The sequence below is a fragment of the Heterocephalus glaber genome, unplaced genomic scaffold (genome assembly GCF_053883595.1).
Source record: "Heterocephalus glaber isolate CG9 unplaced genomic scaffold, H.glaber_assembly_v1.0 deba00001465, whole genome shotgun sequence".
Taxonomy (NCBI): Eukaryota; Metazoa; Chordata; class Mammalia; order Rodentia; family Bathyergidae; genus Heterocephalus; species Heterocephalus glaber.
Window position 1 is genome coordinate 18,615,371 of NW_028258312.1, and position 12,598 is coordinate 18,627,968.

At 38.1% G+C, this 12,598-nt stretch overlaps 1 pseudogene; it reads left to right on the top strand.

The window, feature by feature from the left end:
- Positions 1-10,979: 10,979 nt before the first annotated feature.
- Positions 10,980-12,598, top strand: LOC101701328 (S-methyl-5'-thioadenosine phosphorylase pseudogene; annotated as a pseudogene).

Consider the following 12,598-nt stretch of genomic DNA (forward strand, 5'->3'; position numbering starts at 1 on the left):
AGACTATCATGTAATCTGCAAATAATGACAATTTGACTTCTTCATTTCCTATCTTTATTCCTTTTATTTCTTTCTCTTGTCTAATTGCTGTGGCTAATGTTTCCAAAACTATATTGAACAAAAGTGGTGACAATGGACATCCTGGTCTTGTTCCTGATTTTAGTGTGAAGGATTTCAGTTTTTGACCATTTAGTATGATATTGGTTGTTGGTTTTTCCTAGATGGCTTTTATCAGACTGAGGTAGAGTCCACCTATTCCAATTTTTTGTGGGGTTTTTTTTTATCATAAATGCATGTTGGATTTTGTCAAATGCTTTTTGTGCATCTTTTGAGCTGATCATGTGGTTTTTGTTCTTGGCTCTATTGATATAGTGTGTTACACTGATTGATTTGCGTATGTTGAACCATCTCTGCATCCCTGGGATGAATCCCACTTGGTCAGGGTGTATGATCTTCTTGATGATCTTCTGCATTGTGTTTGCCAGTATCTTATTAAGGATTTTTGCATCTTTGTTCTTTAGTGAGATTGGCCTATAGTTTTCTTTTTCGGTTGGATCTTTCTCTGCTTTGGGGATCAAGGTGATGTTTGCTTCCAGGAATGATTTCAGGAGTATTGCTTCCCTTTAGATTTCGTTGAAGAGTTTAACCAGTAGTGGCAGTAGTTCCTCTCTAAATGTCTTGTAGAATTCAGCAGTGAAGCCATCAGGACCCAGGCTGTTCTTGGTTGGTAAGTTTTTAATTACATTTTCAATTTCATTGGTTGATATTGGGTTGTTTAGAATTCTTAGGTCTTCTTCATTCAACTTTGGTAATTCATACATGTCTAGGATCTATCCATTTCTTCTGTGTTTTCCATCTTATTGGCGTATAGGTTCTGGAAGTAGGTATTGATGATTCTCTGGATTTCTGCTGGGTCTGCTGTAATTTCATCCTTTTCATTCCTAATTGCATGGATTTGGGCCTTTCCTTTTTCTGGTAAGGTTGGCTAAGGGTTTGTCAATTTTGTTGATTCTTTCGAAGAACCAACTCTTGGCTTCATTGATTTTTGTATTGTTTTCTTAGCCTCCATTGTGTTGATTTCTCCCCCGACCTTTATAATTTCCTCCATTGTATGAGCTTTGGGGTTGTCCTGCTCTTCTCTTTCTAGAAGCTTGAGATTCAGAATCAGGTTGTTTAATTGGACTTGCTCTGTTTTCCTAATATGATTATTCACTGCTATGAATTTCCCTCATAAGACTGCTTTCATTGTGTCCCATAGATTCCAATATGTTGTATTGTCATTGTCATTTATTTGAAGGCACTGTCTGATGTCTTCTTTAATTTCCTCTGTGACCCATTGGTTATTCAGAAGTGTGTTGTTCCATTTCCTTGTTTTTATGAAGTTTTTGAGGTTTCTTTTGCTGTTGATCTCCAGTTTCATCATACTATTGTCTGATAATATAGAGGGGATAACTTCAATTCCTTTGCACTTACCTGAATATGTTCTATGAGTGAGTATGTGGGCTATTTTGGAGAATGACCCGTGTGCAGCTGAAAAGAATGTGTATTGTGATTTTGTGGGGTGAAACATTCTGTAAACATCTGTTAAGTTCATTTGTTCAAGAGTTCAATTGAGTTCTAGTATTTCATCGCTTGTTTTTTGTCTAGTTGATCTATCTATTTGTAACAATGGGGTATTGAGGTTCCCCACTACTAGTATATTAGTGCTTATATGGTTTTTCACATCCATTAGTATTTATTTTATATAGTTGGGTGCACTAGTGTTTGGTGCAAAGATATTTATGATTGTCATCTCTTCCTCTTGGATTGTTCCCTTTACAAGGATGTAGTGTCCTTCTTTGTCTTTCTTAATCAGTGTGGGTTTGAAATCCACTTGGTCTGCAAAGAGGATAGCTACTCCTGCTTTTTTTTCGGGTTCCTGTCACATGGAGTATTGTTTTCCACCCTTTAACTTTCAGTCTATGGGTTTCTTTTTGAATTAAGTGTGTGTCTTGTATGCAGCATATTGTTGGATCTTGCTTTTGACCCATTCTGCCAGTCTATTTCTTTTGATTGGTGAGTTGAGACCATTAACATTGATGGTTATAACTGATATGTATTGAGTTATCATTGTCATGACTTTTTCTTTTTGTTTGATCCTCCCTCTTTGCTTTTAATTTCTTGTCATGCCCAGTGGATTCATTCTGCTGGGCTTCTTGGGGTTGTGATCCTCATTGTCTTTTCCTAGAATTTTGTCTAAAATTTTTGCAATGCTGCTTTGGTATTCACGAAGTTCCTAAGGTGCTCTTTGTCATGAAAGTATCTTATTTCACCATGAATTTTGAAAGATAGTTTTGCAAGGTACATCAATCTGGGTTGGAGGTTGTTTTCCTTTAGGGCTTCAAATACATCACTCCAAACTCTTCTTGCTTTGAGGGTTTGCACTGAGAAGTCTGCTGTGATTCTTTTTTTTTTTTTTAATTTTTTTCCATTAAGTTTATTGGTACATTTTGGGTATAAAATACAGTTGGATTCAACATTGGGATCTTGTACCATTACATGAGTATCTTGGTTGTTATTTGTTTTCCCCTTCCCTTGCCCTCCCTTCACCCCCTCCACCCTTCCCTATTTGCAAAGACTTTGTTTCCATTTTGTTCCTTTTCTCATATTTTTTCTTTTCCCTTTGTTCCTTTCCCCTACCCCTCTCACTTACCCTGCTCCTTTAGACCTTTTCTTCCTATTACACAATACCAATTATACATTTTTAAAATTACAATATCAAGATCTAGGAGACATTACCACAGATTTTACAGAATTTAAAAGGATATAGAAAGCATATTACAAAAATCTTTTTTGAAATAAATTTGACAACTTCTAAGAAGTACTTTGGAAGACAAATTAATGAAACTAACTCTGGAGGAAATATAAAATTTGAATAGCACCTATTAAAGAGAGTATATCCCTAGCTTGGAAACCTACCTATATGACAACAGCAGGCTCATATACATTATAACTGTTAAATTATATCAAACAATTAAAGCAGAAAAAAGAAGAAACACTTCTCCCCTCATTTTAGGAAATCAACATTGGGCTAATCCTAAAACTGGGTAAAGATAGTAGAAGAAAAAAGTATGAACATAGATAGAAATTTGTTTAACAAAACAAACTATTAGAAGTCAGATCTGGCAGTATATAGAAAGTGGTTTTGTTATAGGGATGGCAGTGTTGGTTCAGCATTGGAAGATCCACCCCCAAACGTCATCATTTTAACAGAGGAAAGGAAAAAACCATATGATCCTGTCACTAGTTGGAGAAAGAGTATTGGACTAAATTCTACAGCTGTTCATGGTAAAAGCTATCAGGAGACTAAAAGAAGAACAGAACCTTCTCAACAGGTTAAAGCCATGTACTCCACACTTCCAGTGAGAACGCCTTATATGAATGGAGAAGATACAATGCTTTCTCCTTAAGGTGGGGAACAAGGGCAGATATGCTTACTCTTTATCTGTCCATTAAACTTTGAAACCTAGTCCCCACCAAAATAGTCTGGCAATAAAATGACACAATTAGGATAGGATTGGAAAGGTAGAAGCAAAATCTTTATATGTAGATGAAATGATCATCTACAGAGAAAATACTAAGAAATCTCTAAGAGCCCCTAGAACTTGTATTTGAATTTAGCAGGATTAGAAAACACAAGGTATATCTAAAAATTCAGGTCTGTGTATACTTGCTCTGAATGAATAATTGGATATTGAAATTTAAAAGTTATGTAGGAGTACAAAGGACCTAGAAAAGTTAAAAAAAAAAACAGTGTTGGAAGATGTTTAGTACCTAATTTTAAGACTTCTTCTAAAGCTACAGTAATCAAGGCAGTGTTAGTGTAAGGAATGACATACAGATCATTGGAATAAACAGAGAATCTAGAAATAGAACCACATGTATATGGTCTACTGAGCTTTGAAAGATTATTTAACATTAGCATTTCATAGAATATAAACTCAATTCAAGAACCGAGAAAGAGATAGTCAGCAAATGGCACCAGAGCACCTGGTATCCATATATAAAAAATTAGTCTCAACCCTTTTTTTCCATACATGAAAATAACTTGAAGGGATCTATGAACCTAAATAAGAAAGCCTAAAAGTATAAAACTTTAAGAAGAAAGTATAAGGGAAAATGTTTATGAATTCAGGGTAGGCAAGAACTACCTAGGATACAAAAAACATGATGTATAAAAGAAAAAAATTGATAAATGAGATTCCATCAAAATTTAGAACTTTAAATGACATCATTAAAATGAAAAGTAGTTCTTAAACAGACCATATTTACAATGCATATAACCTATGACCAGAATATATAAAGAACTCTTAGAGCTCATTCATAGACAACCCAATTAAAAAGTAGACATAAGAAGATGATAAATAGCCAGTATAGCACAAGGAAAGGTGTGCAACTCTAGAATCAGAAAAATACTAATCAGTACAATAACAAGGTTGAATTATACACTCATTAGGGAGATGAAGTTAAAAGTTTTAAAAGCCTTGTCATGACATTTTCTTTTTGTTGGATTCTCCCTCTTTGCGTTTAATTTGTCACGCCCAATGTCTTCATTCTGCTGGGTTTCCTGGGGTTGTGATCCTCATTGTCTTTTCCTAGGGTATTGTCTAAAATTTTTTGGAGTGCTGGTTTGGTATTCATGAAGTTCCTGAGGTGCTCTTTATCATGAAAGTATCTTATTTCTCCATCCATTTTGAAAGATAATTTTGCAGGGTCCATCAATCTGGGTTGGAGGCTGTTTTCCTTTAGGGCTTGGAATATGTCACTCCAAGCTCTTCTTGCCTTGAGGGTTTGCATTGAGAAGTCTGCTGTGATTCTGATGGGCTTTCCTTTGTATGTGATTTGTTTCTTTTCTCTCACTGCTTGTAGAATTTTATTCTTCTGTTGGATTTCTGGAATCCTAACTATTATATGCCTATGTGTAGATTTTTTTTGATTAAGCCTAGCTGGAGTCCTATATGCCTCACTTATCTGTATGTCAAGTTCTTTTCCCCTCCTTGGGAAATTTTCTGCCATCACTTCTGTGAACAGATTTTATGTCATCTGCACTCTCTCCTCTTTCTTCATTGACTCCAATCAGTCATATGTTATTCTTTGTATTGTCTAGCAGCTGCTGGATTGATTTCTGGTGTTCCCTTACAATTTTAAAGCAATTTCTCTTTTCCTCCTCACTAATTGCAATCTTATCTTCTATATCTGAAATTCTATCCTCACATTGGTTCATTCTGCTGCTCATACTTTCAATGGAGTTTTTAATCTCCTGGAAATCTGTTTGCATCTGTTTTATGGATTCAATTTGTTTCCTATGTTGGGATTCCATCACGTTCCTCAGCTCCTCTGTTTTTTATCTGTATCCTCTCTAGATTTATTAAGCATGTCTTGCACTATTTGCACAATCTTTGCTGTTATATGAGAAATTATTTCTGATTTCATTTTTTTCAGGTCCTCTTTCATTGCTAGTTCAGGGAGTCCAGGTGGTTGAGTATCAGTGTGTTCCATCTCGTTTTCCTTTGGGCTTGGTGTGGCTGATCTGTAAGTTTGGTTCTGTGGCTTGTTTACCTGTCTTCTCATTTTGATGAGGTGTGTGTGTGTGTGTGTGTGTGTTCCTGGCACCTGCGCAGCTCCCCTCCTCTGTTCTGGGAGCTGTGGCATGCCTACCCAGAAGCCTCCTGCTGCCTGGGAGCCATAGTATGCTGATCTCTGACAAACTGTTTTTTCACAGAGACTTCCATTTTACGTTCCCACCAGCGATGAGTTTTTCTCTTCATATAAATCCAGATTCCAATTTGGCATTGTACACTTTCTGCTTGAAGAATGTTCTTTTAGGGCCAGGGATTTAGCTTAGTGGTTCCACTGCTTGCTGTACAAGCACAAGGACCTGAGTTTGAGCCCCAGTACCAAAAAAAGAATGTTCTTTTAAATTTCGTACAGTTCAGGTCTGCTGAAAACAGAGTCTTTAGCTTTTTTTTTTCTTTTTTGATAAATAAATGTTTTTATTTTATCCTCATTTTGAAAGAAATTTTGCCGGTACATACGATTCTAAGATGACAGTTTTTCTTTCAGTACTTTGGAGAAGTTGCACCCTTGTCTTTGATTTGCACATTTCTTGGTAAGTTTTGCTCATCTTTTTAATGATACAATTCTACCTTTGTTCATTTGTATGGAATGCTTCCTTTTTCTGTGGTTGCCTTTGGGCTTTTCTCCTTATCTGTGTTTTCCACTAGTTTGATTAGGATGTCTGTAGGTGTCCTCCTCTTTGTATATCCCGCTTGGGTTTCTCTAATATTTACTTTGGTGATTTGTTGTCTTGCATTAATTTTGGAAAATTCTTAGCAGTTATATTTTCAAACATTTCTTCTGACATTTCTCTCGCTGTTGTCCTTTTGTGAATTGAATTATACATTCAGTATATCATTTCATATTGTTCCACAGTTCTTGGATACTTCCCTCCATTTTTTTAGTTTTTCTCTTTTTCATTTTTCTCCTCTGCCCTGCTTGTTAGCCTTTGAAATGCGAAATTTTATTTTGAAAAATTTCCATTGTTCTTTATCCAAGTTCACTATTGCTGTCTTTTGTGTCTGGTCTGATAAGGCAGGTGAAGGAATTCTTAATCCATTATAATGTATTTTTCATTTCTCTTTTTTATAGTTTTTGTTTCTCTGCTGAAATTCTCTGGTTGTGCATGTTGTCTACATTTTCCACTTGATCCTTTAATATGAGTACATATTATGAGTAATAAGTACATAAAGTTATTTTCTCACTGTTTCAACTTTTGGGCTGTCAGTCTGGTTCTGTTTATTGCTTTATCCCCTGAAAAAAAATTTTTTTGGACAAGTTTGACCAGATCCCAGATATTATATGTAAAAGAATAGAAACAGATGTAAACAGCATTTACCGTTTTAAAAATAGATTTGATTTTATTTCATCCTATCCCCCCCCAAGCCCCCTCCTCTCCCTATGTACAGAAGCTTTGTTTCCGTTTTTAGCATTTACTTTCGAAAATGAGCATTCATCTTTATCTGTCAGGCCATTAGGGTGGGTAGTCAGCAATTGAGCTAGGTTTGGGTTTTTTGTTGTTACTATAGTTCTCATTATTATCCTACAGGCTCAGATTCCTACAGACTGTTGCTGTCTTGTGTTTAGTGTGGGCCCTGGGGTACAAGAGGCTTTTCTCGGTGTTCCTGCTCCATCCCCCACTTTCAGCAGGTCCTGTACAGCTGGCCACAGCTCAGGGCACTATTGCTTGAGGTGGGGGAAAGGTGCTGGTATGGGCTTCTCACTCCAGCCTCACTCTCATGCAGGCCCGGGGTGGCATTAGGTACTCCATGTACCATCAGTATGAGTTTTTGTGCCCAGGAAGGGTTACTAGCTGGTGGAGTGGCCCCAAGGTAAATGTCAGCCAAATATGTTCACCCCAAACCTCAAAATATGCATCCACAAGTCTGTGGTTATCATCTTTTATTATAGAAGTGTTAGGAGCCTCACATCGATCAGGCCTTATGTATCGCCACGTCTGAATATTAGCTTCAGCAAAAGAAAATATTTTCCTGTGGCCCTTTTGATGAAAAATTTCATTTATAGGGCATTGAGAGATACTAGATCCAGTAGCATGCCTGAAAACTGAGCTATATTTTTCTGTTCTATAACATTTTGAAGCTTTACCAAGGCATTTTCTTATGGAAGGGATATTCACCATGGTAACCCAGATATGCTGGAAGTGGACAACATTGTATAAATCCAGCATGTATCTTTATTAATGATTTGGCATATGGTTGAGCCCAGTCCAAAAAAAGTGGAGAATGTGTAAGAGTTAGGAGCCAAATAAATCGATGGATTTTGATTTGAACACACATAGTATAGTTATGAGAGGAGACATATTTAAGGTGAGAAGTGATAATTTAATGGTAAAGAGGAAGCAGAATAAATTTATCTAATTGATCCTGAATTAGCCTTCTTGGTTTTTTTGTTTGTTGGTTTGAATAGCATTTGCGAGTCCTCCAAAGGCTCAGAAAAATATTAATCATAGGTCTCTGTCTTCTTAATTTCTTGATCCTGTAAAGTCTCAAAAGGAACAGGTTTAACTCTTGACAAATGAATCCATGATGTGTGTCCTTGTAACTTGACAGCCATAGGGTGCTTAGAACTTGGTAGAGGACCTCTCACTTAGAGAAGAGCTAATCTGAAGGTGACCTTTTTTCCCCCCAAACTTTAAGTAACCCATAAATCACCAGGTTGAAATTTAGGGGTGTGACTTGAAGGATCTGGTGCTGGAAGGACTTTATTACCATATTCTAATAAAACCTTTTGTACTTGACCTAGATTAATTACATATTTAGTAATCTGTGTTTTAGGATCAGTTACTAGATCTAAGTTCAGAAATGGCCTCCTATATAGCATTTCACATGGGCTTAGTTGAAGAGAAGCTGTAGGGGGAGTTCTGATTTTTAGTAAAGCAATAGGTAGTAGTAGTAGCCAAGACTCTGAGATTTCTTGGCATAATTTTCCCATTGTGTATTTGATATGTTAATTAACCCACTTAACCTTTCTTGATGCTCCAAGGTGCCAAGAGGTATAAAGATAATAGGTTATTCTCAAGGCTTGTGAGACTTCCTGTGTCACCTTGGAAACAAAAGATAGCCAATCACTCTGAAGTGATCTGGAAAGTTCCAGCCTGGGAACAATTTCATTTAACAGGGCTTTAGTGACTTCTTGGGCCTTTTCGGTGTGGGTGAGATATGTTTCTAGCCACACAAAGAAGGTGCCAGCAAAAACTAAGAGGTGGTTATATTCCTGGCTCTTAAGCATCTGGGTGAAATCTAGCTGCCAGCCTTCTCCAGGAAAGGTCTCTGGGCTTTGTGCTGGGCCCTCAGTAAAGGTGGAGGCTTAGCTTTTTCTCCTGCATTCTTGTGGAGGCAGAGGGGACAAGCTTTTGTGATTTCTCTAATAGTAGATTTGAGCCTCCCCACCCCAAAACATGGTTGACCAAAATAGTCAGTGGTTCTCTCCTAAATGGCATGAGTGATGAATTCCTTTAATAATTTTCCATCGATTGCCCTGGAATAACAAAACTTTATGATTTTTGTCTTTAATCCATAGCTCTCCCTTGCTGGTTTATATCCCTGCTGTCTTCTTTCTTTTTCTTGGGGTCAGGGTTATCAGAGCCATCTCTGAGATACGCTACAGTGCTGCTTGTTTGGAACTGTGATCTGGCAAGACATTCCCCGGGATACAGGAGAATTGCCCTTTTGATGTTCTCTGCATTGTATTACTGCTACCTGGGCAGATAACCACACTGCTTCTAGGAAGGAAAGAATCTCAGGCCCATGCTTAATTGGGGATTTTTTTTTATCTGTTAAGAGTCCCCCTTTTTGCTATATGGCAGCATGAACAAGAAAAACTAAGAAAGAATACCTGGAGTCAGTACAGAGGTTGACTTGCTTGTATTTTTCCCAGTTGTAAACCTGGGTAAAGGCAATGATTTCAGCTCTTTGTGAGGTGTTTGAAGAAAGTACCTTTGCCTCAGTTCCCTCTTGGAGGATAAGAATTGTATAGCCTGACCTTCAAATTCCAGAATTTATGGAATAACCGCTCCTGTCAGTGAACCACTCTGCATCAAGATGAAGGCTGGTCCTTGAGATCAGACTTACTAGAGTAAACTCGTTCTACAGTTTCCACACTTGAGTGAACCAGGTTGTCTTCTCCTGGAGTGGAAAGTAAGGTTGCCAGATTTCAGAGTTGGGAAGACCTTAGGATCAGTACCTGGAGATCTAACAGAAGGGTTGATAAATAGATGTCCATCTTCCAGTTGGCCACTGGTGTCCTTTAACTGTAACAGAATGGGGTGGGGTTCCCAAAGTCAGAACAGATAGTAACAAGTCTGTGAGCTATTGAAAACTGTCTTGTTTTCCAGCCTAACCTAGGGACTTATAGTCAGGCCTTTGTGTGGTTTTATATTCCAAAACTGGGAACCTTGATTCTGAAAAATCCATCCATTCCTAGGAAGCCTTGATTTGCCTTTTAGTTTGGGTTGACCCTAGTTTTAAGAGAGCCTTCTTTCTTTTAAGAGTAAGAGTTTGTTCCCCAGGGGTTAGAATATATCCTGAGTGTCTAACACTTTGTTGAGAGATCTGAGCCTTTTCTATACATACCTTGTGTCCTAAAGCCCTTAAAATGTTTCTTTAAATTTTTAATTGATTTTATTGGTACATTTTAGGTATACGATATAATGACATTCATCATTGGGAATTTGTACCTTTACATAGTCTCTCTTGGTCCTTTTGTTTTCCCCCTTCCCCTGCCCTCCCTTCAACCCCTCCATCTGTCCCTATTTACAAAGACTTTGTTTCCATGTTTTCATTTTCTCATATTAATTCCATTCCCTTCTTTCCTTTCCCTTACCCTCCCACTTCCCCTTCTCCTTTGCCCCTTTTCTTCCTATTTCACATTATCTATTATACTTTTTAGTCCTTATTTACACTTTCAGTTTCTCACACTAGAGAAACTATTTGGTATTTATACATGTGTGTCCTATTTATTTCACTTAAGAGTATGGCCTCAATGTGCAACCATTTAGCTATAAATGTCTCTAATTTCTCATTTTTTATGGCTGAGTAGTACTCCGTTTTATTTTAAAAAACCACATTTTCCCTACCGCGCTGCATGGCGATCCAGTCTGCGCTGCCGAGCACCGTGCATCACCAGCCAGCCGCCTTCCTGCGCAGACATGGCCTTGGCCGACGCCGCACCAGTGAAGGTCAAGTACCTACCACCTGTTTCTTGCTGAAGGCTGAAACACCGACTACCTAATGCAGGACCCTTGTACAGCCCAGGTGTACAGACTGAAGCTTGGAGCTGCTGTGGTGAGCACAGGACGCTGGATTTCAACAGGATACCTGTTAAACCATTTAATTACTGCTTCCATGCCAGGCAAGCTTGTCTAAACTGAGATTGGAATAATTGGTGGAACAGGCCTGTATGATCCAGAGATTTTAGAAGGAAGAAGTGAAAAATATGTGGATACTCCTTTTGGCAAGCCCTCTGATGCCTTAATTTTAGGGAAGATAAAAAATGTTGATTGTGTCCTCCTTGCAAGACATGGGAGGCAGCACACCATCATGCTTTCAAAAGTAAACTATCGGGCAAACATCTGGGCTTTGAAGGAAGAGGGCTGTACTCACATCATAGTGACCACTGCCTGTGGCTCCTTGAGGGAAGAGATTCAGCCTGGCGACATCATCATTATTGATCAGTTCATTGGCAGGACCACCAGCAGGCCTCGGACCTTCTATGATGGAAGTCATTCCTGTGCCAAGGGAATGTGCCATATTCCAGTGGCTGAGCCATTTTGCCCCAAAACAAGAGAGGTCCTCACAGAGACCTCTAAGAAGCTGGGACTGCGGTGCCACTCAAAGGGGACAGTGATCACAATTAAGGGACCTCGTTTTAGCTCCGGGCAGAAAGCCTCCTGTTCCGTACCTGGGGAGCATATGTTATCAATACAACCACAGTTCCAGAGGTGGTTCTTGCTAAGGAGGCTGGAATTTGCTATGCAAGCATTGCCATGGCAACCGATTATGACTGCTGGAAGGAGCAGGAGGAAGCAGTTTCAGTTGATCGGGTTTTAAAGACCTTGAAAGAAGATGCTAATAAAACCAAAAGTTTACTCCTCACTATCATACCTCAGGTAGGGTCCATGGACTGGTCAGAAACCCTCCACGACTTGAAGAACATAGCTCAATTTTCTGTTTTATTACCGAGACACTAAAACAGCATGGCTGCCTAGAAGAAAAGACGACTTCCTAATTTTAAACATTTTGAGAATTTTACTTAACTTAAAGGAAGAAAAAATAGGAAAGACATGCAGCTTTCATGCCCTTGCCTGCAAAAGAAGAACATGTAGTAAGAAAGACAAGACAGTGCACGTTAGAGACTCCACCTAAAAGACTTGGACTACGTGAGAACGCAGAAGAAAAGCAAATGGACAGCATACATGGGAGGAATCTTACTTTTTAGAGAAAAACTTAAGCAGATAACATTCTCTTTCCTTCCCCCTCCTATTAAATTTACAGCAATAAAAGCTGAGGATAATACCCAATCTCCCACGTTGCCAGGGAATGTGAGGAAGAAAGAGGACTCTGTTTCATTTGTGTGACGGTAAATTGGTACACTCTTTCTCAAGAGAAGTTAGGTAAAATGCCTCCGAAGGCTTACAAATATGTATGCACTTTGTTGATCCCTCCTAGGAATTTCTCTTCAAAAATGTGCCAGAATACATACAAAGAACTATGTATAAAGAGGAGTTTTTAATAGTGTTAGTTATAATAGCAAGTATTCACACCAATCTGAATGTCCAACAATTGGAGGTAAATTATATTTTATTTATGATTGGATTGTGAAGCAGTCAACTGAATACCATGTTTTCAAATGTTTAATGTCCTAAAGAAATGTCTGCTGTGTAATAAAAATTTTTTAAATGGTAAAGCATTTTACAATACTAGTTTTGTTTAAAATGCCATGTAAATGTATAAAAAAACAAGAAGGAAATATATAAAATCTTTTG